Source organism: Bombina bombina, chromosome 4 (genome assembly GCF_027579735.1).
Source record: "Bombina bombina isolate aBomBom1 chromosome 4, aBomBom1.pri, whole genome shotgun sequence".
In the NCBI taxonomy this organism is placed as follows: Eukaryota; Metazoa; Chordata; class Amphibia; order Anura; family Bombinatoridae; genus Bombina; species Bombina bombina.
The window spans coordinates 859,967,456-859,974,090 of record NC_069502.1 but is presented as its reverse complement, the minus strand read 5'-3'; positions in this window follow the sequence as shown (position 1 = coordinate 859,974,090).

Here is a 6,635-nt window from a genome sequence, read left to right as displayed (position 1 = left end):
CTAGAAACAGATTTACGAGCCTGTAATATAGTATCAATCACTGAGTCAGAGAAACCTCTATGACTAAGCACTAAGCGTTCAATTTCCATACCTTCAAATTTAATGATTTGAGATCCTGATGGAAAAACGGTCCTTGAGACAGAAGATCTGGTCTTAAAGGAAGTGGCCAAGGTTGACAACTGGACATCCAGACAAGGTCCGCATACCAGAACCTGTAAGGCCATGCTGGTGCTACCAGAAACACAAACAAATGTTCCATGATGATCTTGGAGATCACTTTTGGAAGAAGTACTAGATGCGGGAAGATATAAGCAGGTTGGTAAAACCAAGGAACTTCTAACGCATCCACCGACTCCGCCTGAAAATCCATGGACCTGGACAGGTACCTGGGAAGTTTCTTGTTCAGATGGGAAGCCATCAGATCTATTTCTGGAAGACCCCACATCTGAACAATCTGAAAAAACACATCTGGATGGAGTGACTACTCCCCGGATGTAAAGTCTGATGGCTGAGATAATCCACTTCCCAACTGTCTACACCTGGGATATGTACCGCAGAAATTAGACAAGAGCTGGATTCCACCCAAGCAAGTATCCGTGATACTTCTTTCATAGCTAGGGGACTGCAAGTCCCACCCTGATGATTGACATATGCCACAGTTGTGACATTGTCTGTCTGAAAACAAATTAATGGTTCTCTCTTCAATAGAGGCCAAACCTGAAGAGCCCTGAAAATAGCACGGAGTTCTAAAATATTGATTGGTAAACCACTTGTGCTATCAGAGATCCCTAGGACAGCTCCCCAACCTGAAAGACTTGCATCTGTTGTGATTACAGTCCAGGTTGGACGAACAAAGGAGGCCCTTTGAACTATACGATGGTGGTCTAATCAAAAAGTCAGAGAGAGTCGAACATTGGGATTTAAAGATATTAATTGTGATATCTTTGTATAATCCCTGCACCATTGATTCAGCACACAAACCTGGAGAGGTCTCATATGAAAACGAGCAAAGGGGATCGCGTCCGATGCTGCAGTCATGAGAACTAAAACTTCCATGCACAAAGCCACTGAAGGGAATGACAGACTGAAGGTTTCGACAAGCTGAAACCAATTTTATTTGTCTCTTGTCTGTTAGAGACAGAGTCATGGACACTGAATCTATCTGGAAACTCAAAAGGTGACCCGTGTCTGAGGAATCGAGGAACTTTTTGGTAAATTGATCCTCCAACCATGTCTTAGAAGAAACACTAGTTGATTTGTGTGAGATTCTGCAGCATGTAAAGACTGAGCTAGTACCAAGATATCGTCCAAATAAGGAAACACCACAATACCCTGTTCTCTGATTACATAGAGTAGGGCACCAAGAACCTATGAAAAAAATTAGTGGAGCTGTGGCTAGGCCAAATGGAAGAGCGACATCTAGACTTAGATACTATGTCAGCATTCCAAATATTTGAGCAATAAAGCTCTTCTAGCTAAAATAGCTAAAGACATAGATTTAACATCAATTTTAATATAAAAAATAGCATCACAGATAAAATGATTAGCATGTTGAAGCAAGTGAACAATGCTAGAAAAATCAGAATCTGTTTCCCGATGTGCTAAGCTTTCCAACCAGAATGTTGATGCAGTTGCAACATCAGCTACAGAAATTGCAGGCCTGAGAAGATAGCCAGAAAATAAATAAGCTTTCCTTAGATAAGATTCAAGTTTCCTATCTAAAAGGATCCTTAAAGGAAGTACTATCTTCCATAGGGATAGTAGTACGTTTGGCAAGAGTAGAAATAGCCCCATCAACTTTAGGGATTTTTTCCCCCAAAACTCCAATCTGGCCGCTGGCAAAGGATACAACTTTTTAAACCTAGAAGAAGGAATAAAAGAAGTACCAGGCCTATTCCATTCCTTTGAAATCATATCAGAAATAGTATCAGGAACTGGAAAAACCTCTGGAGTAACCACAGGAGGTTTATAAACAGAATTTAAATGTTTACTAGTTTTAGTATCAAGAGGACTAGTTTCCTCAATATCCAAAGTAATTAACACTTCTTTCAACAAGGAACGAACATACTCCATCTTAAAGAGATAAGTAGATTTGTCAGTGTCAATATCTGAGGTAGGATCTTCTAAATCAGATAGATCCTCATCAGAGGAGGATAATTCAGTATATTTTCGGTCATTTGTAAATTCATCATCTTTATGAGAAGTGTTAAAAGACCTTTTACATTTATTTGAAGGTGGAATGGCAGACAAAGCCTTATGAATCGCATCAGCAATAAAATCTTTTATATTCACAGGGATATCATGTACATTAGATGTTGAAGAAACAACAGGCATTGATGGATAGAATCCTATCAGCCAATCAGTATTAAAGGGTAAAAAATCCTATTGGCTGATGCTATCGGCCAATAGGATTGAGCTTTAATCCTATTTGCAGATCCAATCATCCATTAGGATTGAGCTCGCATTCTATTGGCTGTTCAAATCAGTCAATAGAATGCAAGCTCAAAAGAGCGGATTTCTTTGGGGCAATGCCCAGCAAAAGGTCCCTTTAAAGGGTCATTGGCAGTTTAGTGTAGGCTAGGGGTTTTTTTATTTGGGGGGGGCTTTTTTTATTTTGATAGTGCTATTAGATTAGGTGTAATTAGTTTAAATATTTGATAATTTATTTTTTATTTTCTGTAATTTAGTGTTTATTATTTTTTGTAATTTAGATAAATGTATTTTGTTAATTTAATTTATTTAATTTTAGTGTAAGACAGGTTAGGTTTTATTTTACAGGAATAATTTGTATTTATTTTGACTAGGTAGCTAGTAAATAGTTCATAACTATTTACTAACTAGTCTACCTAGTTAAAATAAATACAAACTTACCTGTGAAATAAAAATAAAACATAAGCTAGATACAATATAACTATTAGTTATATTGTAACTATCTTATGTTTTATTTTACAGGTAAGTATTTATTTACTTTTAAATAGGAATAATTTAGGTATTAATTGCAATTTTTATTTGAGATTATTTTAATTATGTTAAAGTTAGTGGGTGTTAGGGTTGCGTTAGGGTTAGGTTTATGGGTTAATAACTTTAGTATAGTGGCGGCGACATTGGGGGCAACAGATTAGAGGTTAATAAGTGTAATTAGGTGGCAGTGATTTTGGGGGCAGCGGATTAGGGGTTAATAACAGTAATGTAGGTTGCGGCGATGTTAGGGACAGCAGATTAGGGGTTAATAAGTGTATGTAGGTGGCGACTAAATTGGGCGCAGCAGATTAGGGGTTAATATTTAACTAGTGTTTACGATGCGGGAGTGCGACTGTTTAGGGGTCAATATGTTTATTGAAGTGGCGGCGATGTCCGGAGTGGCAGATTAGAGGTTATTAATGCTATTTTAGTGTTTGTGGTGTGGGAGGGCCTCGGTTTAGGTGTTAATAGGTAGTTTATGGGTGTTAGTGTACTTTTCAGGCACTTTAGTTATGAGTTTTATGCTATAGATTTGTAGCATAAAACCCATAACTACTGACTTTCAGTTTACGGTACAGATCTTGTAGTTATAGGCTGTACTGCTCATTTTTTGACCGGACAGGCAAACTCATAATACCAGCGCTGTGGAAGTCCCATTGAAAAAGGACTTTTTAAAAAGTGCGGTAGTTACTTGCGTGATGGCCAAAAAAGTGTGCGGTACAGCTATACCTACAAGACTCTTAATAGCAGCGGTAGTGAAAAAGCAGCGTTATGAGGCTTTTTAACTTATAACGCAAAACTCTTAATCTAGCCGTATGTTTTTCCCAATTTTGAAACTGATAGTCTGCAAAAGGAAACATACATAAACCTGACTCATGGCACATATAAGTACAATACATATATTTAGAACTTTACATTAATACATAAAGTGCCAAACCATAGCTGAGAGTGTCTTTAAGAAATAAAAACATACTTAGCGAAAGACACCCATCCACATTTAGCAGATAGCCAAACCAGTACTGAAACAGTTATCAGCAGAAGTAATGGAATATGAGAGTATATCGTCAATCTGAAAAGGGAGGTAGGAAATAAATCTCTACGACAGATAACAGAGAACATATGAAAAGATTTCCCGCAAGGAAAATAATAGAATTCAATAGGTGATACTCCCTTCACGAAAATCAAGCACAAACTTACTTCACCACCTCCATAGGAGGCAAAGTTTGTAAAAACTGAATTGTGGGTGTGGTGAGAGGTGTATTTATAGGCATTTTGAGGTTTGGGAAAATTTGCCCCTCCTGGTAGGATTGTATATTCCATACGTCACTAGCTCATGGACTCTTGCCAATTACATGAAAGAAATATGATTATCAACATTCCATGAGACTAACATAATACGTAGTATCCTAATTTATAAATAAATTACTAGCTTAAAAAAAAAACCTGTATGTTTCAGATTCTACCAACCTTGACAAATATTTAGCCACCAAATAAAGTTGCTAAAAAGAGCACTTTCTTAGTGACAATATAAAACAACTTTACTTAAAAAGTGCCCAATCCATAGCTAAGAGTGTCTTATATAATAAAAGTATATATTTACATTGTAAGACACCCATCCACATATAGCAGACAGCCAAACCAGTACTGAAACATATCAGCAGAGGTAATGGTACAAGAGTATATGGTCGATCTATAAAGGGAGGCCGCAGATTAGTCCCTGCGACCGATTTACAGAGAAAAGCTTTCCCATAGGTGAAAATATGGTATTAGGCAATACTCCCTTCACATCCCTCAGACAAACACTGCACTTAGAGAGGAACAGGGCTTCAATATGCTTAGAAGCACGTTTCACTGAAGAAATCAAGCACATCATGCTTTACCACCTCCTAAGGAGGCAAAGTTTGTAAAACTGAGGTATGAGTGAGGTAAGAGGTGTATTTATAGGCATTGAGCTCCTGGTAGTAATGTATATCCCATCAGGCACTAGCTTGTGGACTCTCACCACCTATATGAAAGAAAATCCCATCACAGCATCTAGCCAAGTTAAGAACACTTTTCAGGAGGAAGCATATCAGAGAAGATTTCATGAGGTAAATACAGGGGGTTTACTACAAGATGCAGACTATTGGCAAGCCTCAAAAATAGGAATGCGGAGTAGACTTTGTCAGAAAACATATTAAAAAAAGCCACTCTTAATTCTGAAACATATTCTTTAAACAGATGAAACTAAGATCAACCTGTACCACAACTATGGGAAGAGAAGTGTATGGAAAAGGGAATTAACAGCTCATGATCTGATATCACATCAACCATGAAACATGGTGGAGTTAATGTTATGACATGGAAGGCTGACAGTGTAACCAGTCACTAGTATTTATTGAGGTGACTGCTGACAGAAGTAGCAGTGTAAATCATTAAGTGTATAGGTCTATACTTCTCAAATTTATCAAAACATATAGGATGGCACTTCACTGTACACTTAGACAATGACCATAAATATACTGCAACCAAATAGCTTTCAAGGTGAAGAAGTGGAATTTTCTTGAAATTACCTCAACTGAAATCAATATGCATTTATTTCACTTGCTGAAGAGAAAGCTGAAGGCATAAAGATTCACAAACAAGCAGACATTTCAGACAGCTTCAGTAAAGGCCTGGCAGAGAATCACTAGGAAAAAAAAAAACATAATTTATGCAATAATTTACCTGATAAATTCATTTATTTCATATTGGCAAGAGTCCATGAGCTAGTGACGTATGGGGGATATATAATCCTACCAGAAGGGGCAAAGTTTCCCAAACCTCAAAATGCCTATAAATACACCCCTCACCACACCCACAATTCAGTTTAACGAATAGCCAAGTAGTGGGGTGATAAAGAAAGGAGTAAAAAAGCATCAACAAAGGAATTGGAATAATTGGGCTTTATACAAAAAAATCATAACCACCATAAAAAGGGTGGGCATCATGGACTCTTGCCAATATGAAAGAAATTAATTTATCAGGTAAGTTCTTACATAAATTATGTTTTCTTTCCTGTTATTGGCAAGAGTCCATGAGCTAGTGACGTATGGGATAGCAAATACCCACGATGTGGAACTCCACTCAAGAGTCACTAGAGAGGGAGGGATAAAAATAAAGACAGCCAATTCCGCTGAAAAAAATAATAATCCACAACCCAAATCATAAGTTTTAATCTTATAAAGAAAAAAACTGAAATTATAAGCAGAAGAATCAAACTGAAACAGCTGCCTGAAGAACTTTTCTACCAAAAGCTGCTTATGAAGAAGAAAAAACATTAAAATTGTAGAATTTAGTAAATGTATGCAAAGAAGACCAAGTTGCTGCTTTGCCAATCGGATCAACTGAAGCTTCATTCTTAAAAGCCCAGGAAGTGGAAACAGACCTAGTAGAATGAGCCGTAGTAATCCTCTGAGGCGGGGATTTACCCGACTCCAAATAAGCGAGATGAATCAAAAGCTTTAACCACGAAGCCAAGGAAACAGCAGAAGCCTTCTGACCTTTCCTAGAACCAGAAAAGATAACAAATAGACTAGAAGTCTTCCTGAAATCTTTAGTAGCTTCAACATAATATTTCAAAGCTCTCACCACATCCAAAGAATGTAAGGATCTTTCCAAAGAATTCTTAGGATTAGGACACAAGGAAGGGACAA